The 27,028-nt window shown below is 35.6% G+C and overlaps 1 protein-coding gene and 1 long non-coding RNA gene across 5 annotated transcripts in view; one reads left to right on the top strand and one right to left on the bottom strand.

Moving 5' to 3' along the window:
- LOC139979172 (heterogeneous nuclear ribonucleoprotein K-like) overlaps positions 1-27,028 on the top strand; it is a 96,103-nt gene that overhangs the window by 26,095 nt on the left and 42,980 nt on the right. The window lies entirely within an intron of this gene.
- Positions 7,024-21,510, bottom strand: LOC139979177 (uncharacterized). Its single transcript, XR_011797102.1, has 2 exons — positions 15,348-21,510; positions 7,024-15,292 (listed from the first exon to the last, which is right to left on the bottom strand). It is a non-coding gene; the product is annotated as an uncharacterized lncRNA (long non-coding RNA).

Here is a 27,028-nt window from a genome sequence, read left to right as displayed (position 1 = left end):
GTAAGGAAAAAAAATGAAAAAAAAGGTTAAATACTATACTAACTTTACCAACCACAAAAGTGAACGTTTTTACCAATTTTCAATTCATGTGTAAAGTAGTTGCAGAAAGTTCACAAAATTATGACTTGCTTCACTTTTGCCATTTTTGCCACTTTTGCCATACCTCACTTTTGCCATTTACAATGGTTTTTACCCAGTGACTGTACCACTAGAAATAAAGATACACTCTGTAAATAATCCATTTTTGCATACAAACTTGTCCATTGATCTAGAGGTTTGAAATTTGTTGCCGTTCTCTCGTGTTTGTCCGAACTGCTCCCATTTCATCAATTTGACCCAATTTTTATATGTCAATATCAGAGAATCAGTCAAGATTGCAAGCAGCTTTTTGTCATGTATGCTTCTTTTTTTTCTTATTTTTTATGTCTTAGGGCTGGCTTTCCACTGGTAAAGCAGCATGAATGATGAAAGAAGCAAAGTTGATAATAAAGTTTGAAATGGAATTTGAAATGAAAGGATATGGTTTGGAAAGTGTTCTTGTGAATCTGTGATGGGAGGAAAGTGTTTAAGAAAGAATCAGACAGAATTGCGATGAAACATTCTAAAAGCTACAATACTCTGTAGACTAAGATTGTTTTGGGTAATCTGATAAATGTCCTATGGGATGATGTATCATAGAAACTGTATAGGTTTCTAGGTTACTACGTAGCTTTGCACAACAAATATGTGGACACTGTATGACTAAATTTGCATTACCTCTGCAGTCGAACCAGTGGAGCAACCGCTCAAGACATAGTGCCCGGGTTTACAAATGTGGTCGTACACCAGTAAAGATTATGAATAAGGTGCTCGGTCTTTCTTGAGAACAATAATAATAATTATTTGTGAAAGAAAATTTGAAAAGAGTCAAAAAATGCAAACCCTATTTGTACTGTTTCATTTCCTGAGGAAATGAATTAATTTCCCTACGTATGTACAGTAACTCCAAATTTGCAGTGAAGATGTGAAACTTTGAAACAAAAAGCTTTGAAGATGGAGTGCATGAAATACTGTAGTATCGAATCCTTACCCACCCCCCCCAATAAAAAAATTACAAATAAACCGAAGTTGAGTAAACTTAAGTAAATGACTACATACCCAAAATCTCAGATTATGGGGTAAGGATATGTAAATGGAGATACTTTGATATCAAGTGTAAAAAAGTAGGTCCTTGTTAAAATGTTATGTCATCTCAGCAGAAACCAACAATATTTTATGCTACAGTAGCTTTTGGATGTCGTCACCGCTCTCCCATTCCTGAAGTTCCATTGAAAGCGGATAGTAGTTAATGTTTGGATAGTAACAACCCAAAAACAGCACACTAATTTTCAGCTTAATATAATCTGGTTGAATTTCCAAAACGAATAATTGTACAATAGAGGAAAAACAGGCTGTTTAACTGTAGGTATGCTATCTAAAAACTGAAATTTTATGAGTGAATGTGTGTGTATTTTTTGGGGGAAGGGGTTGGGGGGTGGGGGGTAGGGTGAAGAAGCAGAATGAGTACCATACTGAAAGAGTTGTAAGATACTGTATTCCTACAGTGGTTCTCCCAAACAGTAAAGACTGTTCAAATATCTTTCAAGCAGTAAAAGTAACAAACGTCTTTCAAAATATCGCTATTCATGGAGTTAAGCATTGAAAAAAAAATGGAGAAATAAAAGAGAACAGAACAGAACAAGTAAAATGAGATTTGCTGTGCGTCATTTGTTCTCGGCGAGTGGTCGTCGCTGTTCTTGTGAGTAACTAGCGAATATTTCTTGATAGGATAATCAGTTTATAACATCATCCAAGTCTGTCATTCATCTGATTTTGGCTTAGGCAGATAAACAAGGCTGACATTGTTTCTCTTGCCGATTATGGATCCGTTTTGTATGTCTACCAGCGGGTCAAAGTAATTACAGCCGAATCAAATACTGGCGAATGAGTTTAATCTGATTAGTCGTCATCTAACAAGCATGAAGATCTTACTCCAACATTACTGCCTACCATATGCCGGCAGTCTAATTAAATTGATCAAATCCAAAGGATAGGTCAGATGCGATATTCTGCGGAATAAAAACGAAAGGAGCCAAAAAGAAGGGGAAAAAAATTAGAAGTAAAAACCCCCAGCGAAAACAAAGACTTTCTTAAAATCAACCAGCTGACAGATGTACAGTAAGCACGTCTGATGTTCTTTGGGGGAGGATGTGAATTTGTGACCCGTTTTGATGGTGTGACGCAAAATGTCTATAAAAAGAGGGTTAAGGGTCAAAATGAGCCGTACTGTGTATGTCCACGATTTCACAAGCAAGTATATAGGCGTTCCAGATATGAAAAGCGTGTGTGTTGTTCGCCATAACAGTGGGAAGGTACAGTACATCAAGTAGAACGCATTTCGTTATGAGAGATATTCGTCAAGTGAGTCCGATCACTTTGTGTTAGAAGAAACAGTACATGAAAAACGAAACGACGGTATGTGTAATGATGATCCGGATTCCCAGCCACTCATATTCCAGAATTGACTGAACTAGTTTTTCCATTTCTGAGAATATGAAATTGCCAATTATATGACTTTTAATCCCCCTGTAGAATGAAAACACTCACCCATGGATATCAAAGCAATTTTGAATTCCTTATCAACTGGTCCTCTATACCATAAAAACATCAGAATTGTGTGGTATTAAAGAATATCGTGGGATTGTCATTGGTGCTTCTACGTCACCATTTGGAATCAAGTGGTTCCAAGAATATATTATGCTTTAGACTGAAAGTAACATTTCACAAAGACACAGTAAGATACACATATTTAAAATCACACCCACAATACCGGGGATCTACGGTAACTGTACAATTTCCAAAAGTTGGGGGAGGGGGTGGGGACGGGGAGAATTGAAAGGGAATTGAATGCTTCATTGACAATTTCTTTCCCTTTGATGTCATCTATAATTTATGAACTGTAGTTTCACTATATCAGGAGACTATTCCACCTCGTCTGTTAAAAGTATTAAAATTCTCTGTTTTCTCGTAAGCAGTAGTTATTGTCACTTTTTAATGCACCTTCAGACCCAAAATGTGGCAAAGTCTTCTTAACGTCAAACAGCAATGCACAGTACCGCACTACTAAGTATTGTTGTCAAGAGTATTGAGATTTAGCAGCATCGCTGCTCCATCTTATAATTTATAAACTTGTCCCCATAGATCAGCACTATCAGGACAATATTAATACACTATTTCTGTTAGAGTTTTTACATGGTACACTCTTACATATACAGTAACAAAATATCACACAATGCAAGATGAAGACTACTTAATTATACAGTGTTTACTGTTTATTTTAGATCTGATGAGCAAAGTAAACTGCAGTGTTTTTACATTATTTCTTTTAAAAAAAAACATTTGTGCATTAAGTTTTGCCACATTCATATCGCAATATTGTTCTGTATACATACGTGCTCATTGTTTAGACGAAAAACAATTATATTTTATTTCTACGCAACTAAATATAAACTTGTCCTCGATACGCCCAGTATTCATTTTCAATGCTTTTTGGTCATAATAGTCAATTGTCTACAAAAAGAGAAAAGAAAATATATTCTCTCTCTCTGAATGAGAACATCCTTTCTTTTCCCTCAGATATTTTTTTTTTTTTTTTTTTTAATATCTCCCAGTCTTTCAATAACTTATCCACAAATTTGATACAAAAGAACGAGGTAGATGCATAGCTACTGAAATACCCAAAATCGATACCCTTTTCCCCAAACATTCATGACAATCAAACTGCTTTACTGCCTTCTTTAATGACTTGCCATCAGCAGCAACGGGCAGTGAAGATGATGAGGATTGCTTCTCGATGAAGAAGACGAGAGAGGGAGAGAGAGAGAGAGAGGGAGAGAGAGAGGCAGGAGGAATACAAACCTATTGCAACTTGTATGTTAACTATATCGGTGACCAGTACAGTACAGTATAACACCAACATGTAGACATTTTGCATTCTTTTATAATGTAACAACAACAACAGATAAACAGAATTTAAGGGAAACTTGTTGTACGTATGATGTACGAGAATTTCTTGGCTACAGTAAATGTCAACGTACATGAAGCATTTGGTGTAATGAAAAGTAATCTCTTCCCTTACAAAACAAGAAGGGGACCCCCCCCCCCAAAAAAAAAAACTCCAGCGACATTGCTCAAGTCATTACCATCAATGAAGTCCTCATGAGAGTTTCCTTCATACTTTAGGTAAATTGAACTTGCTTCAGCTGTTTACAGCTCTGTTTCTTATCCCCTTTGATTTTCTCTGTTTTTGTCTGAGGTGTCTTGACCAGCGTTCAAGTACTGCATAACCGAAGATTATTTCATTATTTCGAGAACTTGATCTGCCTTGTATGGTGTCAGTGTGAATTAAGTTCACGCATGCTTTAATTTCAGTTACTTTTGATTCTCCTTAAATGACGAGTGTAGGCCAGTATCTATAACACCCACATTGTATTAGGATGAATCTCTAGGGAGATTAAACACAGTATCACATCCAAAGAGAAACAGTATATACTGTATGTATACATGATGCACACTCAGATGCACACTCGTTCACACGTTCACACTGGTCTTATAATTTCAAATGTTTGACCGTAAAGGTGTGAACAGCTCTCCAAATCTTGTCCTGATAAGGCTGCTTTAAATGCAAGTACCCTAGAGGCAATATGTTGAACGTCCATCTCAAAAAGAGGCATTATTATTATTTAAAGTAGTTTAAGTTGACATCAGAAGTCATCAGAGATTGTGAAGTTATTATTTTGATTTGTGATTGCAGGTATCAATAAACACTTTTGTTTGGGATGGAAAAGACGAAAAGAAAATTTAGAAAGAACCACTCATTACAATATTTACAAATTATATCCTTATAAAGCTGCTTTAATGCAAGTATCCTAGGCAAATATTGCATGTCCATTTCTCAAAAAGAGGCAACTTTGCCATTATTATTTATAAAAGTAGTTTAAGTTGACATCAGGAAGTTATTACTTTGATATTTGCTGACAGGTATCAATAAACACTTCTGTTGGGATAGGATAGATAGGCAACTTTGCTGCCATGATTATTTAAAGTATCGCCATTGTTAATTAAAGTATCGCCCAGTGCTGTCACCATTCATGTGGAGTTACAAATTTGAATAAAGAAGTCCTTTTCTTGTACCAAACTAAATATATCTATGTAAAAAAAAAAAAAAAAAAAAAAAAAAAAAACTAGGTCTGTGTTGAAAGCAAACTCTTCTTAATATAGAAGGCAAAGTCAGCCTTCAGAGACTCATTTAATTGGTATGGTTCTTTCATAACCCAACCCTTCCTCTACTGTTGGAAACAAACAAAAGAAAATCTATTGATTCCTTTGTTGTTGGAACTTTCAACAAAACACACGTACCTATTTGATTGCTTGAGCACGGATGCAATAAAAATTGGGAAAGAAATGAAGAATGGGAAGAAATGGAAATATCAATATGTTAGGAGTCCTCTTTCTTTCTTTTTCGTTTCCATCCTTCGTCGTCATGCTCTGCACACCTTTTCAAATTTATTTGCTTCGATTATTATATATAGTAGACTAGTGCTGTCATTTGTCAAGTGTGGGCAAAACCTCCATGGAAACAGTTGAAAGACACACACACACACAGCAATAGTTGAGAATGAGATCAAAAAGTTTTGTAGCAGTGTGGAAATTTTTTAAAAGAAGAAAGTCTGCAAATTGCTCCACGGGGGGGGGGGTAGTGTGTGGGGCAGGGATTGTATTTGGGGCAGGGAATAATTTAGTGTTCAAAGATTGTGTAGGTATGAATGCGCTCAATTTTCGTCTTCTAGAAAATATTAGGGTTTCTGGGTATTAAAGAAACTTCAATATACAGTATACTACAGTACACCTATGAACTTTGACCAGTCTGCATGACATTGAACAAGGTGATTAGTACCGGATAAATGATTCCCTATATGATTCGTATATCATTACTGTATGTTTTAGACCAATTGAGGATACAAATAAAGTGCTCATTTCTTCCATGAAGTTTTCCGTATCTAATAAAATTGAAAATCTGGAGAATGTGCTAATAATGTACAGTATGACAGAATATTCAGAGAGCTGATGATTTGTTTAGTGTTGTACTGTGGGTCGACTTGACCAAGCCACCAGCCCTCTTTTGTGTCGGCTTGTCGAAGCACCGCCTTTCTGTGTCCTAAAGTTGACCGTTAATGCCATAAGTACCTTACTAGTGAAGGATTAGAAGGATATTATAAGCTAAGACATTACTGCTTACTCGTACATGAATAGAGAGAGGTTAATTCATTCAGTGATGGAATCAATTAACCTCTCTCTCTTCATGTACGAGTAAGCAGTATGTCTTAGCTTATAATATCTGAATTTCACTCCAAAGTATATTCTGTAATCTTCAGCCTAATTCTTCACTTTCCTGTCCATTTCCGGAGACATCTAATTTATTCTGTCGCCGATATAGCGAAACAAAAAGACCCAGTAATTGCAAAAATAATGCCAACCTTACTTATCATCCCCCCCCCCCCATTTGTTGCTAATGAAATGCAGTTTTTGTACATAACATATTCCATTAGATAACAGTATCGCTTAGCCTTGACACCCATTAACTCTGATCCATGCTAATGCTCTTGTCAGAAAGGCTGCTTGTACTCTGGTTATAATGCCCTGTTTGCTCATCCTTTTTTTTTCCATTTGTTTTTTCTTCGCTTAAGATCGAGAGAGGATTTATAAAGCTGCATTCATTCATACTTAGTAAAGATTCCTAAATCCTATTGGTCCATTCAGGTCAGCTGACCGTGGTTAATCCTGTGAGTAACGTACGGTAAAATTACGGGGCATCACTTTAATAAATCTTTGGTTATATGTAACCAAAAATGTTTTGTTTTATGATTTTTTCCCCACACAAATGGTAATGTATGAATGAACGGGGTTAATCAACGGTCTAGCGTGCGTTACTCACATGATTAATGCACTCCGGGTGTTAATGCTATCGCTGGATGCACTCGGGCTCCGCCCTCGTGCATCGCTTGCATTATCCCCCGATCGTGCATTAATCCTGTGAGTAACGCACGCTAGACCGTTGATTAACCCCTTATTTATACGCAAAACCAATGAGGAATAAAGAAAGGAAGACAAAATGTTTGTTAATGCATTGTGGAGTGAATATTTTTGGGCATTACCGGTTAAAGCCTCGTCATCTGTTTAAAACATATAATTTAATAGCAAAGATTCGAACGTGTTATGTTTTAGTGTAATTACGATATATGGAAATTCTATCAACAGCAGGGTGATAAGCAGCATCATTACGGCAGATATGCAGCACTTCTGATTTTGGGAGTGATGTTTACTTCATTGCACAAAACAAAGCGAGATGAAATTTTGTAATCTTCCCTCTTCTCTTGCCCCCCCCACTCCTAAGAAAAACTAACAATAATAATAATAATAATCAAAAGCCATTCTGAAATGTGTTACCTGCAAATGACAAACAATTTCCCTTCGGACCCTTCCCCAGCCCCCTGCTGTATCCATCTCTGAATTTGGCATAAACTATTAATAGTTACAAATTAAAAGAATACAGCATTGTTTACATTTTAAGTTGATAACGGAAAATGTTCTGTATTGAGCTACTGTAAGTGCTTTTACCTACGATCCTAATGATTGTAACTTTTAACCACGGAGATTGTTGAGTTAGACTTTGAGGGGTATCCGGTTATCTTTGTATATTTCATGGTTTCAAGCTTAGCCTATCGAAACGTTACTGCCCGGAATACAAAATGTGGTTTTCAATATATATACTTAAAGTCTACAGTAAAATGTTATAGAGAGATGGAAGAGTTGGGGTGGGGGGCCTAAGCTTTCACAAAGCGTATTTTGCATCTTGTATTCATGATTAGCAAGCAACAACTGCCTGTTTAACATTTTTTCTGAGTATAAAGAATTCTGTACATACATGTACGAACACATTATCAGATCTGATCAGCGGAATGGTTTGTACAATTTTAAACAAGTACGGAAAATTAGGGCAGAAACATGTGGCTTTTGATCATGCTTCATATGTTAATAAATGATCTCCCAAGGAGGGTAGAAGTTTTTTGTTCATGTTCTCTAATAGTGCTGTCTAGCAAGGAGAAATATCTCTGGTCGATAAAAGATGATCGTCTGAACTCTGAAGATATCATTGAGCCTCATGTGCTTCAAGTGTTTGTATTTTACCAGTATTAATGGTCTTACAAATGTTTATTTTCTATACTTGAGATGGGTTTCGCAAATGCTGACTCCCAAAATATTTGAACCTGTTAATTTGACCTCATGACGGTGTTGGTTCAACACTGTTTTTAATTTGGTCCTTGAAAATAACCTTCTTCGTGACACTATGACATCACAGATAAATTGCAAAATCACAGCTCCCAGATATGTGGACAAACCGTGATATCTCACAGACGAGACCAACTACAGAAGGATATATCCCATATTATGGAAGAAGAAGATTTTTCCTACAGTAGCTGTTTACGCAAGTTGGTTCTTCACAAAGGTCTCTGTCATATACAGTAGGTCCAAAATGATGGATGTGTTTGTGTAGAGTTGCGAATCCAGCTTTTTCATGTTTGGCTAAACCCTCTCACGGAATACTACTCAAAGATGTATGGAAATTAATCAAACTAAGACACTAATACTGTGAAAGTTGTTTCTAATCCACATCAATGTCAGTAAAAGAGAGAGTATAGCGATTATCCTTTGGTTCCAAACATTTTGACTCCTAGACTTGTTGACATATTTATTGGCGACTATATTCAACAAATATATGAAATAAATCAGAAATTATAAGTTGTTCAGTTTTCTCCTCCAATGAAATGCTTGGAATTCTATATTAAGAAAAGATTTTGAAGTTGGGACTATAAATAATAATCTTTCCTGCAATGACTAAAAACCCAACCTGGTTTGTGGAATAATGTTGGGAGGAAAATTTCAAGGCTGTGAGATTGCATGCTATCATTTCCTTTCCATTTCCATTCATAGATGTTGCATCAGTAAATGGGGGAAAAAAATCAATGTTTTTATGAGGGATCCCAAAAGTAGCATTATTCAGTTGTACTTTACTGTTAATTACACCACACTGAGCCAAAATCAATTTCAATGTGATTAGCTCTGCTGAGTTTTCAAGCAAGAGAATATTGGTTCTTTTCAGGTTCCAGAGAAGGTAGGCCAGTTTAGTCTATTGTAGCGTCCACATGATAACCTTAACTAGTGCAAATTAAAGATCTTGTGAGACAAGAGTTCACTCAGATTTTAAGTTTGCTGATTCTTGTGAGGAGAATTTAGCAAGGACAAGGAGACTTACTTTGCAGGAGGCTGTGTCAATGGCAAATCTGTTTGTCTGACCAGACTATTACTACTGTACTGTACATACTACAGTAGTTCAAACCTTAGTAAATATATACTGTACTGAAACGTCTGTACATACTCTGTGTAGCCCCATCTCTAAGTAGAATAATTATTCTATATTACTTTAAAGTATTGATTTACAACTGTTGTAGGTAACTAATGGGTTATACTCTGCTCAACCCCATGTATACATAGGATCATAAGTGTAAGAGGTCTGTTACTTACTGTCTACTGTAAAAAATACAGTATGTATGATAAATAAACAGGTTATACTAGCTAAGCTGAGGGCAACTTGATCCCAGGAAAAGTGTTTAATTAGAGTTGGGAAGGGTTAATTTGTTATTGTATGGGAATATTAAAAATTAAACATACCTACATGTGTACTCTAGGCAGTGTGCTACTTTGCAAAGTTAAAGTTTTCAACACAGGGTAACTTTTTAAGGATGTTTTTCCGCTTGTCCCTTGGATGACCAGGACCTTACATTTTGTTTGTCTGAACAGCGAATTTGGTAGTCTAGACAAATGTAGCAAAACAACAATAACCAGTATGTCATTGCAGGATGTACACTGTAGGAGATATGTGTAGGTTCAATGGTGTTGACAGAACACCAGCTATATATATATATATGATAGCAAACTATTGTCATTTAATATGATTTCGGGTTTTTATTTACGATGCAATTTGAATTTGATATCAACAAACTAATCCTCCACAGTCAATTTTAGCTGTCCAAAATAGAAATTTGTTTTTCTCTGACTACCATTAAAAAGCAAGAGGTATGTGACTGTCTTTGTGAACATGTATACTCCGGGCAACCTCATAGGAAGATAAGCCTTTAAAGTAGGAAATATGTTACCACACATCCTGACACAGGTATGAATCAAAGTTGGCTTTCTTGGGACAACAACCTCATAAGATAAAGGAGTTTCACAGGGCTAGCAAGGGACACTAAACTCAAAGGATCCACCCAGTTTAAGGGAACTGTTTCTACTGTTCAAGGAAGTGAGAAGTGGACCTCGTTATGTGTGAACTTGCAAATATTATGTACATGTTTGTGTACGGTACAGCAGCAATATTAGAATTTTATATTAAGTACAGTATAGAAGACTTTTTCATTGTGGTTTGCAGATAGAAATTTCAAAGAAAGAACAAGTGAACCAAGCTGGCATAGACTATTTTTCATTCATGAAGGACATTTCATGTGAGCTAGAAAAGCAACCCACATATTGAAAATCACATACATCATGAATAATATCATTCATATGTGGGGAACATTTATCAATTTCAGGGCCAAATTTTTTGCTTTTTAAATTTTTTTTTATATATTTCTTTCATATTTTTATAAGCAAACCATGAACTATTGATTATAAGTGACCTCAATTTATTCCCTTTCAAAAATTGTGTTTTTTTTGCATTAAAAGCATTCAGCACTACTTTTTACTTGATTTACATACACTCTTCATGGAGTAAAAAATAGCTGTTCCCTTGGAAAAAAAACCCTCGAGGCTAAACCCATTGAAAAGTGAGTTGCAAGTTTTAAGTAGTCATACCGTCTTAATTTATGCCACCATTTGGAATTCATACGTAGTCAGTCGAAGGAAAAAGGGGAAAGAAAGAAAGAAAATGATTGCTGTTTCATGCCGTAATAAAGTCAACGTGAGGGGAAAGATTGTCAAGGAAATATGGAAGTGACCTAATGAGGAGATGAAAATAGAAAACAAATAACAAAATATTGATCCATAAATGGAGATTAAATGCACCAGATTTGAATATATTTCTTGTTATTGACGCCACTAGAAAAAGCTTACAGTGGGTGATAAGGGTTTAACTAAGAGATGCAAAGAGCAGTTGTCTTCAGTAGTAAAGAGAGTATCGTTTAATCCCAGTAAACTGGAATGGCTGAAGACTATATTTTCCATTATTGTTGCTGTTCTGGCATATATGTATAATATATGTATAATAAATATGTATTTACATAAAAGGATATCTCTCAAAGCACTTTTCATTGATGGACTACAGTAAAATCTTAAGAAGTACAAATATAGGGTATTTTACAGAGGAGTAAAATGTTATAAAGTACAGTAGTCATAGCAAAATCAGAAAGTCAATAAATTTACTGAAACTAACATAAATAAGGTTTAGGACAATTAAAATAAAGATCAGTCATTAAAGTGTACATGATAAATAGATGAGTTTTAAGTTGGGACTAACAACAATCAAAACTGGGTAACAGACCAATTGCTGGTGGCAGGTCATTCCATGTAAACGTGGTGCACAAATATGAAACGACCTATCACCGTAAAATCTAAGATTTACTCAATAGTTGGTGAAGGGCCGGCGGGCGGGGGATTTCGAGCCCATTGCAATTCCATGTCAACATTGTGCTTCCTGATACGGCACATCAAACTGATATTCAACTGACATCAACTGATATTCATTCCTTGAAAAGTTGTACAGTTATAGCTGTTGAGAGATCTGTCTTTGAATAATTCCTTGACACTCCTTTGGGATACACCTCTTCTTCTTTTTCTTTTGTTTTATCTCATTTTTCCCCCCCCCCCCCCGTTCTCTCTGCAAAAAGAAGAGAAGAAGAAGAGAGAAGTTGAGAGATTACGATCTGCCCTCACAACAACTTACATTGATCATCTTCCTGTAGTTGTTGCTGGGGGGTTCTTACAGAGCTCCTGTTTAGACACTTTATCCGCCACATTGCCTGTAAGACTTTCATTCCTCAACATCTCCGAAAAGTCACATTGGCAGGTGGAGATTTCCCCCGGAACAGTGGCATATTGTAAATGAAGAATTGTACACATCTTGGCTAATGTAAATGACACTTTTGACTCTTCCAAGATTAAACCCGCTTGAAACAAATTGTTTGATGTCATCGTCGTCAGGGTTGATCTCTCAAAAAAAGTGCAAAGGAGTAGTAACCTTTATGCAATTTACGGTTTGCACTTTCTCGGTCTGATTGAGAGCTGGATGTGCTAGAACATATCGTATATATTCAGCTTGATTGTGCCTACTGAATTCTGAATCATCACGATGGTAAACTGATTATTTCTTCCGTGTTACCGCAATGTCTGAGCTTCGCTGTGTATTCAGGTTTTGCAATTTTTATTTTGTCCACGTAAACTTTCAAGTCCCTCTTGAGAAATATTGTGGCAGTTTGACAGGCCTCTGTATAAATGGGTCGTTCCTCAAAAAAGGTTTTGCCTCACCTTCTACGTTCTTAGAATTAAGCTGAGCGGAAAGGTTTGTGGTACACTCTTGTACTGTAAACGCCCATGAAAAACTAACTCTAACTAGTTAAAATATAACCAAATATTTGTCTCTGGAAGCTTTAATTTTCTTCAAAACTGTGACTGTTTCCAGATCAATCCATTTCGACTCCACCGGCGGTGGTGGATTCTCTGTGATGTCATCATGGCCTGCACATGTTCTTTCAAAAAAAAGTATGGATTCAGACCACTTAATGACATCATAGCCACACTGGTCATGATGGTGGCATTCACTTACAAAAATGTTGTCAGATACATTCCTAAAAATGCATTAAATGTAAAAAAAATGAAATCGTCCTTCAAGGAAGCATACATCAGGATGTGGTTTTCATTTTACAAACCAAAATTGGAGCAGGTTTTCAAACTTGATCATTTGAATATCTCTTTAATACCATTCAAATTAATTATTTATCTGTTTTCTACTGTACACTGTGTTTCCTTGTACTATATGATGTTACAGACAGCAAATGTCAGAGGGTAACATTGTCAATCAATACAAAAGCATACAGTATATTATGAGCTGACATATATTTAGTAACAGAACACCACATTTTAGTTAGAGTTACTTTAATTTAACATCATCAAAAAAATTCTCCTTTAATAAGATTGAGATCATTATTTATTTCATACACTGTGTTGCACAACACCAGCGACAAACACTATAAGTGCTTTGTTTTCAAAGGAACGCTAACATTGAGGAGCTCATTAGGTTTATTAGTAGTCATAGAAAAAGAAGAATCCTTTGAGGACTTCGCACGGAAATCATTTTGATGATTACGTTGGCTTTGTTTGTTTCTTTCATGGAAGTCACAGGTAGTAAAGTACTGGTGTGGTTATATATGGTATGACCTTTGGGATGAATGAAATATTGCTAATTAAGCCCCTTGCTAACATATCGTTAAGCTAATGAAGTAGCCCTGCAGCATGGTCATGTGACCATGTGTCTGTCATTCCATTGGTTGTTGTATCTCTTTTTTTTTCATTTTCTTAGGTAGAACAGTTGCATTATGGGTTATTTCAGAGTGTAGATAATAATTTTAGAAGTCTGCTAACAGGAATCTCAAAAAAAGAAAAGAAGGTACTGGACACTGGTGTTCATACCAAATGTTCAAATAAACTAAGACAATTCAAATGGGTACTTTTCATCCCATTTCAAATTGTTTGATAAAATTGATACACTTCAAACCAGCTGTGTATATTATGCTGTCCAAATTTTACATACTGTAGTTCTGGTTAATTTATGCTGGGAGAAGGATTTTTTCCTAATAACGTAACCCTTTGGTTCCATCATTCACAAGTTACAGCATTTGAGTAGATCTGCCATCATTAGGAAGTACAGTAGGATACTGTTTATTATGAAACTAGATATATTATGTATGTATGGTACATTGATCAGAGGCAGCATGTACAGTACACTATGTATATCCAGTAGACTTATGTTCATTTGCTGGTTTTTAATAACTGTGCCAATCAAATACTATAAGTTACAGGCAACAAAAGAAAACGGCAATCTGGGGCAACTAGGGGGAAAAGCATATTTTTAGGTGGCATAATGTATAACACTGATATGGGGGAGGGGGGTTTCCTCTCCCCTTTGGGAATTCCTCAAAGTGACTTAGATGCAAAATGATGCTATCATTTGACACTTTTTCACATTAATTCACTGCATTGGAAGCTGTTTCTAACACAAACTAAATATTAGCCTAGTTCTGTATATTTTGGATAACTAGCAGATCTGATTGGGGGGGGCAAGGGGAAATCTGGGGGACAATTGCCTTCACGCCCCCAGTAGCGCCACCACTGCAAATAGTATAATTTTTCCTTTTTTATTTTATTTTTTGGGCTTTTACTCTCAAGGTTTTGAATTGACAAGTATCACTCTTTCCTCGCTGAAAACTGTATTCTGTGGTGCTAAATATTGATGCGAGCAGATAGTTTTGCAAGTCCCATCATCCATCGTTTGCATTCAAACACAGCTATCTTTCTTGATTAAAGATCGTTGCATCCATAATTAATGTGATTTGCCCTGCTTTTATGGTATTGGTAATGTACATAATAATTCTGTCACCACTTTTGAAGATTGTATCAGTAGCTAATTTTTTCTCATTTGTGGGCTTTTAGTAAAATTTGACTTTCATTGCATTTAGCAATACAAATGTCTCTTTTGACTCTTCCATTAGAAACTCTCTTTTTCTTTTTGTGTCTCATTGCACACGAAAAGTAAGTATGGTGTTGTGTCAGAGCAAATTTAATGCAGTTTGCTATTATAATTGTGTTTATTCAAAGTTTGCCAATGTAGTTATTGTGCAAGTCATCGCCAATCGCTAATGGACGGCTATAAAATGGTTATAATATTTACGTGGGTTACTGACTTACCTGTCTCCTCACAACTCGGAGTGACTACAGCACTTTTGAGATCTATGAAATAAACAACAGTTGAGTACATGCAGTACCAAATTGTAAAGAAATGACTCCCTTTTTTGCTGTGTCCATGGAAACATTGAAATGCATTGTATTATATACCTATGGTAAAGGACACTATCCAGTAATTTTAGCTCCTACATACAAATTCGTTTACCTACGGTAAAGGACACTATCCAGTAATTTTAGCTCCTACATACAAATTCGTTCACCTACGGTAAAGGACACTATCCAGTAATTTTAGCTCCTGTATCCCAGCGCGTTTCTTATTTTGTCAGGGGAGGTGTTTATCAGACTTTTCTCTTTCATATGAAATCTATAAGAGGAGGAGGAGGATGTTTTAGGTAACAAATTGGTATCCCACAAAATTTACTTTGCTCCTCTCTTACCTGTCTCCCACTCCACACCTGCCCTTTTTAATTATTTGATAAGCTCCTATTATTCCGATGACCAGTATGATGTTATAGACCTCGGTTTACTTTCGGTAATTAAAAAGAAAGCTTTTGTTCCTTATTTTGCCATTTGGTTGACTGTTTTGATGATCGTTGCACACAGTGATTTTAACCAAACGTGAAAAGCGAAATTTACTAAAAATATGACATGTGGATAGTTGGTACAGTAAATCTAAGGCACCTGTTTTGCGTGCAGTTTTACATTTAAAATTATACATCTTTTCAACATAGCCTAGAGCTGCTATACATATATACTGTAAGCCAAAGTCTGTAACTTACAGTATAATAGGTTGCAGAACATTACAACAATCAATTTTCCAAAAGTATTTGCGTTAGATATAGAACTACTTTACAGTACAACTCCGTTCCAGCACAGTACCATACTGTACATACCGTACAGCACAGTATCGTACAGTGCTGTACAGTACCTTACAGCAGTTTGATCTGCCATATATTATTATTTTCTTTTTAAGGAAGCCTGATAGAAAGTCTTAAATGGTCAGTGGTGCCATACATCGTATAAATACAGGACATTGTATGCCTACAGGTGCTGTACAGTAGGTACAGGTATACGACTCATGGTATTTGTAATTTCAAGTAACGCACGTCAAGAAACACTCCCCATATTTTTAAAGTTAAAACGAAGACCTTTTCGGTCTTTTGTCAAGCAGCTGGTTTGAGTATTTTAAATTTGGCATTACTGAATGTCATTATACAGTACATCTTTCTCTAGAACCTGTACTGTATGTGTGTGTGTGTGTATAGCGAGAGAGAGAGAGAGAGAGGCAGAGAGAGACAGAGAGGAGATGAGCTCTATACTGGAGCACTGAGAAATTCAAATCAATCATTGTGTGTAGGTAATATTTTATTTCTCCCTCTACTACATATTAAATATTTAAACATGCTGTCATGTATGACTTGATTCCTTCAAGCTGCATATACTGTACCTGTACAGTATATTTATACATCTAGGCTCCTGTTGGGAAAATGGTTGTTGAATAGTTTTACTGCATTTAAGGTGTAATCAATCATTCTGTGACTTTGAATTCTTATCTACGATCAGAAATGTAGACAGGTAGAAGACATAAATGACTGACAGATTTATGTAGATATATTTCCCTATATTTCACGCCCGATCATATATTTGAAATAATGAGTAAAGTTAGCACTATATATATTTTTTTTGTGGTATGTACAGCACATTCCTACAAAGCTGTCTAAAATCTGTTTTCTAGGTCTGTAAGAAACCTGACTGAATAGACTGTTATCAGTGCAGTTCCTCGTATACTTTCGTAGCTTAATTGTTCTGTACACCTTTGGCGATGGAAATTCCTACATTTTGCTTTTATGCTTACTGTAAATGATAATTATCATGTTTCAAACAACCTGTTACACTATTATCATGCCAGTGAAACAAGTTTAGGACTAATTTATGGCCTGTTGTCTCCCAAACAACCCCTCCCTCCTCACTTACGTTGTATCTGTTTTTTTCAGTATTTACATGAACATATCGCTATGGAAACACAAGGGAATCCTCATCAGCATTACACAGCCTAGATAGCTTACTTGTCTTGTCAGTTAATATCTAATCTCTTTATATATTTGATATCAGTAACTCAAAAGGACATGATATTGTACTGTAATACTGTTACAGTACAGTTACAATACAGTTACAGGTATAGTTATAGTTAGTTATATACTGTACAGTTATTATACAGTTACAGTTATACAATACAGTTACTGTCATACATTTCTGTTCAATATGTACAGAAATCATGCAGATTCTTTGACTGATACTGTATTCGTTAACTGACTTAATTATCGTGTGTTTATGTGCTCAACAATTTACTTCGCTCCTCGCTTACCTGTCTCCTCACAAGCTACTGGCGTTTAGCCAGTTAATAGCCCATTGTTTGAGCCCCCCCTGCAGTGGTGGACACCTTCTGTAAAATACAGACTTCCATCCTGCTTACCTTTAGGGTACCACCTGTACATTACCTTATTACAGCTTTGACAGTCTGTCATGTCATCATTTGAACATTACACATACACTACTGTACTGCAGGTACACTGCATAACATAGCATACAGTAGTTTATTATGTTGAACTTGTACAAGCAGTTTGCAGTATGTTTACAAGATAGATTATTCATACTAGCATATGACAAGCTCGGTTGATTTCTATCCCTACTGTGACTGGGTGTATCTTGTTTTGAGTGATATTCCTCTTATTTTTTTCTTTTCTTTTTTTATTAATTTTGATGCCTACTCAAGCATGTCTGATGGCGTTATGGTTTGTTAATGACAATATGTGAGAGTAAAAGGACCAATTTATAAAGACTTTATTGCCAGCTTTCCAGAACATTGCCTTTGATAATGGCATTGTGAGCTATTTGTTTCTTAAAAGGTATTAGTCTTTTTTACGATGACAGGTTCTTAAAGATAGGTCATTTGTCTTGTGGAGCTGTGAACTAAGATCACAAAGTGGATCTTTATTTGCTATTTGAAGCATTAAGTTCTTACTACAAGTCTGCATGTCATTACTTGTGATGCGAATCCGTGACCAAGATACCTATTTATAAATATAAATAATGCAGTAGTCATTAGCATTACAATTGTAACTCATTCATAGAGCCTTTTCTGTTTTTGCCTCAACACGTTTCCACTCTACTTTACCTCACCTTTGAATTTCAGACTACTGTAGACCCCCCACTACCAACCATTAAGTATAGTACTTACGGATGAGGTTGTACCTCTCAAAGCTTATCTGTCTCCCCTCAACATGTATCCACTCAAATTTACCTTGCCTACGAAAAATAACTTCAGGACTAGGCCCCAATGACTCACTACCAGGTCACTGCCCAATTATTCCGAAGTTCGGACAGGCCTATGAACATGCAGTAGTGAACTGTGTGATTATAGCGAGAGATTTTTGTAGGTACGGGGATTTTTGAAAAATTGGTTGTCCCTGCAAGGTCAAAGCATGGAGCTACAGAGTTGGTGTGTTTGGAATTACAAGGGTGGTTGAGAGAGGGGCTGGGTGGTGAAAATCGGTTGAAAGGGCAGGGGGCAAAAAAGTGTGGCAGACGGGCTGCCCCTGTAAAACAGCGAAGCTGGGACACTGGGCCATCTGTCCTATATAGTGTACATATAGACATTTCGCAAAGTATAGACAGTGAAAGGATCGCATTTATACAACTACACCAGCAAATGTAGGTTATACAATAAACGCAATTGGTGTTCGATCGGGAAGCAAGCTTGTTTTTACGGAAAGCAAACATATTTGGGGACTTGCATCCCTGGGGTGCAAACTTTTTCTTCTCTAGTAGTATAACTGATATATACACTGCACTGTGATTTTACTGTAGTTACTGCATGTCTTCAGTTTATATTTAAAGGAAATATGATTTCACTACATAGTTTGTTGCGGATTTGATTTTAAGCTTCTGATGCATATTCATGGTGATATCATTGCCTTGTAGCTAAGTCCTCTCCTCTGCAGTACAACTCTAGAGCACTGGTTTGGTGATATATACCTCAATATTTACTTAACCGTTTTACCTAGAACTATGAACTATGCAGAAAAAGAATGGGAAAAAAATAATAAGAGGTGAGAGAGAAAAAAAACACAAAAAAACAGAAAAGCGTGTATTTAATTTCTGCTTCTAACAAGGCATGCACTTGTTTGATCAATATCGTCTTTATCTCTTGATTTGGATCCATGCATCCTGGCAGTTTTCTTGTTTGCACGCAAGGTTTGTCGCCATGGTGACGACGGTGTATTACCTGGGAGAAAAGGACATTAAGCAATACCATTTGTCATGAGTAAATCTTTGATTATGTTTGAAGATGATAAATTTGTTAGAGGAGCAGTTTTTTTTTCTTTCTTTTTTCTTCATCTCATTCTCTACATGGGCAATATGCTATGAATGAACACTAGGGTAGTATTTCATCACTTCATCATTGATTTGGGAGAATCACTCACCTTGAAGTAAAAAGTTAAAGTTAGACAGGTGCAATGCTGCATATAAGTACAGTGTATACTTTTATTGGGCCAATTTTGAAGCTTTCATACTAATAAAGAGTTCTGGTTGCATTTCTATGGGTCATTTATTGCCTTTATCATGCTTTTTTGGTGCTCCAAATGTGTCATTAACATTACATCTTAAGATCAACTGTTATGGCAAATTTATTGCTGGCAGATTGTCACTATAATGTGCAGTATCTTGATACATAATGTAATGTCCATCCATTAAATCAGTTGTCATTGGAATTAGCTATATTATGCGGTTAGCCCTTCAAGAGAGCAACTGTAGATACAGTATAACTTTGCATATATACGTAGCTGCAAAAGCTACCTGATTCGAGGGACTTCTCTCTGCTTCCCTACTAAGTTTCTCAATAGGAGATCTACTGGTCTGCTGTACTGCAATCAGTTTTTTCTGCTTTACTAATAAAACAAAGCCTGTTTTGGGATCGACAGATACAAAATGCAACCACATAAATGCTAAATGTCGTACTGTAGGGTACACAGTAGTCCAAACAAAGTGCCGAGTCGCTTAACCAGCTCACCGGTATACCTGTACAGTACATGTATACTTTCTTCATTGTCAGAACCAAACAATCAAGGTTTATTGGTTAAAAAATACACTGAAGTTGTGGACAAAGAAGATGTCACTTCATCAGTGATATGGATACAACTGTTACCGTTTAAATGGTCCATGTCTCTAACAATCGTAAGTTGAAGATATGAACAGGGTTCCAAAGACACATGCACTACAGTATTAACAACTTGCAAAAATTTCCAGACTTTTTCACAATCCTGACAGGTTGAACTTTCAGTTTGGAACTAGCAACATACAGTACTATACTAAGCTGTACAGTATATTAAGAACTTCTACTGGCACATTCATTGTTTGATAATAAAGTTTACCTCCAAACCTTAGGATACAAAAGAACATCATTATTGTTGTGTATTTTGTGAGCTTATTTCTATAGCATGTGTAAAGCAAATATTCCTTAACATTTTCTCCTTTTGTAAATATTTGAATTGAACAAATTCTGCGATTAAGGTCAGTATACTTTTCTTCGTTTTGTTGCATAGTCTAGACAACCCCTTGTTTTTGTTGCATACAGTAGTCAAGACTTTCCTTCGCCCTTTGTTGGGTAAAAATATAAGGAAGAACAGAAACATCCGTGGAGACAGTTTATGTGTCATTCGCAACTGATAATGTAGTTGATTGTATTTAAAAGACATTTTCTGAGAAATGCCATAAAATTGTATTGACTTGTAATCCCCCCTCCCCCCCCCCCCGTCTTGACATTCGAGGCAGGGTTTTTACCAAATCATGCTCAAGTAATCGGTCGTCTTGCTCATGATTAACAAGCTCAGTGCTAAATGAGTCTGTAAATGTCAAAGTATAAGTTGAACATAACAAGTACATCCTCCATTAAACGTTAATTCATAGTGTCTCTTATTTTGAAATTTTAGGCGATATGCATATCAGATTTAGATCTGAGAAAATTAATATAAGAGAATATTAATAATAGAAGTGGTATAATGTTAATGACACTAATCATCCTCGTAATATTAGGGTTGAGTTGAGTTTATTATATCAGAGCTTTTTTTTCTTTTCTTTCCTGTTAACTGGAAATGGAGATTAAACATTTACCGATCGAAACAGCATCATTAGACTGTCTGATGATGTACTTTTACGATATCTGGTAATTAATTAAAAAACAGTTTTAGCTTCTTTCTTCTTTAGCTCCTTTGTTTTTTTTTATTACTTAATTATTATTTCAAAGAGTCTAGTAATAAAATACTGCACAGTAGATCCATTAGAGCATTCAGGAAGATTTGATGATCCATACAGTAAATACTACTTGAATTATATCATAGCTTTTACCTATAGAGTAAGGATGCTTAAAGCGTGGCTTTTTTGGGGGGGGGGGGGAGGGGAAGGGGGTTTGGTACTACTGTTGTTAAAAATGACCATAATTTTATCAATAGCAAGTCACTTTTATCCAAAAAGACAAAGACAAGTTGAAGGAGACTCAAAACCCAACTGACATTGTTACCTTAATTGTTAATGAAAAAGATCGTTTAGGAGAAATGGTATCCATAAAGCTCAATCTTGCTAGGTTTGGAAGATATCCAAGGTGAAGCTGAAGAGGGATATCATGTGTACTGCCATGTTTATCAATGTATGATGTCATAGTGCCACTTTGGAGATGGGAACCCTTTAAATTTCCTCTCCTGTTGTTTTTCGTCCCATATTTTCAAAGTGAACGTGAACACTATTTAGCAGTGCAGTTGATGAAAACAATATCACTATTTAAATTATAGGTTGTATTAATTCCATTATTTTGACAATCAGCGTGGGGTTCAACCCGTAACAATCATGGATAATAATGCAGTAAATGCTATGGAATTAGTATTAAAGATTCAAGTGGCACAAATGATGTTATAAAATGGTTAGCAGCTGTTCAGAAGCATTTACATCTGCCACACAGGCCAATATATCACGGTTGTGTTTTGTTTCCTCTTTTCAAGAAAAGGTTTTTACCTCAGGTCTATGGAACTTCAGTTTACCATCATGCATCGATAAGTTGGCATTATTTTGTATTGATCATAGTAGTAAAGATTGCTACCTCCTAATTTCCTATAGAACTTCAGTTTACCATCATGCATCGATAAGTTGGCATTATTTTGTATTGATCATAGTAGTAAAGATTGCTACCTCCTAATTTCCTATAGAACTTCAGTTTACCATCATGCATCGATAAGTTGGCATTATTTTGTATTGATCATAGTAGTAAAGATTGCTACCTCTTATATAGCACTTCAGTTTACCATCATGCATCGATAAGTTGGCATTATTTTGTATTGATCATAGTAGTAAAGATTGCTACCTCCTATATAGCACTTCAGTGTACCATCATGCATCGATAAGTTGGCATTATTTTGTATTGATCATAGTAGTAAAGATTGCTACCTCCTAATTTCCTACAGCACTTCAGTTTACCATCATGCATCGATAAGTTGGCATTATTTTGTATTGATCATAGTAGTAAAGATTGCTACCTCCTAATTTCCTATAGCACTTCAGTTTACCATCATGCATCTATAAATTGGCATTATTTTGTATTGATCATAGTAGTAAAGATTGCTACCTCCTATATAGCACTTCAGTTTACCATCATGCATCGATATAAAGTAGGCATTTAATATCTTTTATTGATCATCATATACATCACGTCTATCTCAACCATAACCTTGGACGAGTTATTTTCCAGTATACAGTACCCTTTAAGTAATTCAAGAATACGTTACTCGCGGCAGATATTTAGGTTTACCCAGAAGTGGGTCAATTTATATCATTTTAACTAACTTAAATATTCTGGATGGTAGTTGGTGTCTACATTAAGAAACAAACACCAACGAGTATGTTTCATTACAATCAACTTAATCGAATTCATCGCCAAGAATTTTATTCGAAAGTGTGTCAGGATAAAATGGCAAGACGTCTGGTACATGTCCGGCCAGTGTGCTCCGCAAACAATGGAGCATTGTTTGCCACTTTACACACCATTGTCAGGATTCCCCCTCCCCCCCTCCCGTCTCATTACCATGGCAGAATTTACTATCGATTCATTAAAATCGCCCAGTTGTTAAATTAATTGTATTCAAGAAAAAGGAGCTGCACCTGGATCGTGATAACATTTTACATTAAGTGCAATTTTCATTGATTACATCTCTCTTTTGCTGGAATTCCTTTCAACCTATTTTATGGTACCCTACTTTAAATGACAGTCAGGGTTAGAATATATATAATAGAATTATAATGGAATACAATTTTTCTTCTTTTTATTACAAATTAAGATATCAGATGTTCTACATTTGAAATATCATGGCACTGAAAAATGGCAGATTTGATAATTAATTGTTCAAATTGAAAATGATGTACAGTTGGTAAAAAACATGACCAGGCATTTTCACAAAATTTGCATTTAAAAGAAATAAAAGGAATAGTGTAAACTATGTAGTGTACTGTATGGTCATTTTGCATAAATTTGGTTGCTAATTTTTACCAAATCAGTGAAGAAATAAGTCACAATGGAGTCTTCAATCTTGATTAACTACACTTGTACATGTACAGTATGTTATTTTAACATTATCCTTAGATGTTTGCACCAAAATGAATCTAAATATAAATAGTGAATAATTCATTCTTTTTCTTCAATTCTGAAAAGTGGCGAGTCATGTCATGCTAATTTAATACTGTAGCTGCATTGTTATGGTTTTTTTCATATCATTTTTGTAAAAAAATAAGGTGAATTTTGTGCAGGGACAAAAAACTGTCAGCAATGAACATTTTGAACAATTGATTATTTCGTAGGCCACCAAATGTTTAAATATCACTGTTTCTGTAGATTGAGGAGTATAGGATATTGGAATTGTGTGAGTATTAGGTAGGTGGGTTAGGCAGACGAAAGTACCACACCGACTCAAAATGGGTCGTCATGTAAGGCATATTTGATTAGTAGAAGAAGTATCTAATTGGTTAAGCATCTAACCACAGTTTATTCAAACTCAAGGCTACCTGTTTCTGAAGAGCAGAAAGGTAAAAAAAGTAGGGCCACACATGCAAATATTATGCAACCAAGTTCGAGTGAAGGAGAATTAACAGTTTCAAATTGGCTTGATGTTTGTTTCTTCAAATGAAATTCAAAAGATTTCAAGGAACTAGTTTTGCATAGTTTTCATGAGGAAGTCTAGTATGTGAATTATACGTTGCAACAATAAGTGACAGAGACAGAATTAATGAATGCAAGAGTTTTGTTCTTGAATACACATTACTACAGGCAAAGAATATTTATCTTATAGGCAAACTGAAACAGTTAATCATTCATACTGTATGATACACACTGTATGTTCATCGTTAGTGTTCAACCGATTATGCACAACAGAAAATACCGATTACCGATTATTTTTTCCATAATCGTACCGATTCCGATTCCTATTATTTGAAAATGAGAAAATATCCCGTATAAACGAAATGGGCGATAAAGTTTGACAGAAACAATAATTGTTGTGATTTTCCCCTGTTTCCTTTTGCTTCGTTGTTATACAAGGCTCTAAGGTATCATTTTGTATGTACCAAATTACCTCAGGAGTTTCTCGGAAAGAAAAAAAAAGTTTTTTTTTTTTTAAATTTCCAAAATACGGAAATATGACATCCTACCTAGTGAGTGCTGTGCTAAGCGAATGGCCTAACCACCTCGACGTGAATGTCACCTGTTAATGGCTTGAAATGGGCTAAGAATAGTTACTCAAAATATCCATCTCAAAAAGTATCTCAGACAAACCATCCATCTTCAATCTTTACCAAAGTGTAAATTTTAATGACATTTTGCCTTCATTCCGACATTATTTTCTACTTATTTTCAATATTATACTGTTTATGAACAAATAGAAATGTTATGAACTTCAAGTTAAACATACCTATTCGTTTCCTATTTAACTCTATTCAGGTTCAATTAGAAAATGTAAGCTTAGGCCAATCAAACTGAAAAGCAAATTGTACCATCGTAACTTGTTTAAAATTACTCTAAAATGTAATACCAGATTGATGTAAAGAAATAATAACAACTAGAAACTACTCCAAAATAAAATATAACATTCCCTCTATAAGACATATCACTTACAGTACCTTCCAAACAAATGCCGATTTCCAGCAAATTGAAAGTTTGCTACGCATTTTTTTTTTTTTGTGGCAAACTGATGGTTAGGCTTCATTTCTCATTGACTTAGTGTGGTTGTTAGGCTAACATGTGGTCGAAGATTGCAGTTTCCGTGGATATTTTTATTTTTTATTTGCGACACAACTAGAGCGAATAAACAGATGGCAAGGTTAGATTTCCATGCAGTTGACTTAGTGTGAAGTAAGGCTACCATGTGGTCGGAGATTTGTGAGGATTTTAGGTTATTTTCGCTGGTACTGAAATTGCTTCGTGCATGCCGTAATTTTCCACGTTAACTTCTCGGGGATTGTGCGCGACCCTACCGCACTGCTTCAAATTTGATGCGGGATGTGAAAACTGTTTGCGCGGTTCGCGCTGCAACTTTCCTAGCTAAAGCAAACTCATGTCACAATTAATTTTACACAGACACCTGATATAACGAGGGCGATTTTCTTATATTTCTATTTCACACTCGTAATTGTGCTTTAGGAGGGCTTTGTAGCACATCGCTCCCGCTTATTTCCGACCCTGTCAAGCACATTCGTTAATTCCCGAAATTGGTATTGCTGCTATGCCTACTGTGCCAAGAAATTTGAAGTCACTAACCACGAGGGAAGCAAAATCAGTGACCCTGGCAGCATAAATTGATGAAAGTATACACTGTGAAAGAAGTATCGAGGGTGTCGTATTTTAATATTTCGTAGTATAGGAACAAACCTAATACATCAGTTGATATTTTCAACTTCCATATGTTTTTGAATAATGATATTTTAACCTTCCATATGTTTTTGAATAATCGGTATGAAATAACTGGTATTCCACGTAATTTTTACCGATTCCGATTATGTTCCGATTATGCAATATTCGTACCGATTCCGATTCCGATTAGGTTAATCGGTTGAACACTATTCATTGTATTTGCTAATCCATAGTGCTGCTGCTTATGTACCAGTGTGAAATCACACAAATGTATTTTTAATTACAAAGAGGACACATAATTTTCAAGTTGTTGACATTGCAAATGGTAGCCAGTGCATGTATTTCTATGCAGAAAGTTGAAGCCTATAGTGTAAGCCTAACAGAATAAAGGTCCTTTATAATGTGTACACGGACAGACCAGTAGTACCTTCTTGTACTGAGAGGTAACTTTGATGTTATTGTATGAACTACTGTTAAGACTAGAACCAAGGGGAACCGTTAATGAACAGTTTGTATTCTTCAGGTGTTATGTTTATGGTTCACTAACATACTGTGTTAAGTTTTTGACATACAAATTTGAGTATAAATAACATTGTTAAGTTTACTTGTAAAATTGATCCTCATATTTGAAAAGAACAATTTTGCATTTTGCCTTCTATCATGTCATGAGAACTGGAACCGCATATCTTATATATATACTGTATGTACAGTATATATATCTATATACAAAATATATATCTATATAAATATATATTTATATAAATATATAGTACTTTGAACTGCTATAGTTTGTACTACATCTTGGTTACACTTCAAAGTCATTATTTTAAGATTTTGTAATAACTTTTGTTTATTTAATAAATATTTGATTCCAAGTTATTTCTGAGCCATGGTTACAAAGCTTCTGTGCCTAGAGGTACGGTAAAGTTTCTTTGGAGCACTTTTAAAACCAACAAGAGATAGAGAGAGAGAGAATATTGAAACTGGAGTATGTCCTTG

This window comes from Apostichopus japonicus, chromosome 13 (assembly GCF_037975245.1).
Source record: "Apostichopus japonicus isolate 1M-3 chromosome 13, ASM3797524v1, whole genome shotgun sequence".
Classification (NCBI taxonomy): Eukaryota; Metazoa; Echinodermata; class Holothuroidea; order Aspidochirotida; family Stichopodidae; genus Apostichopus; species Apostichopus japonicus.
The sequence above is the reverse complement of the archived record's forward strand: the minus strand, read 5'-3'. Positions and strand labels throughout refer to the sequence as shown.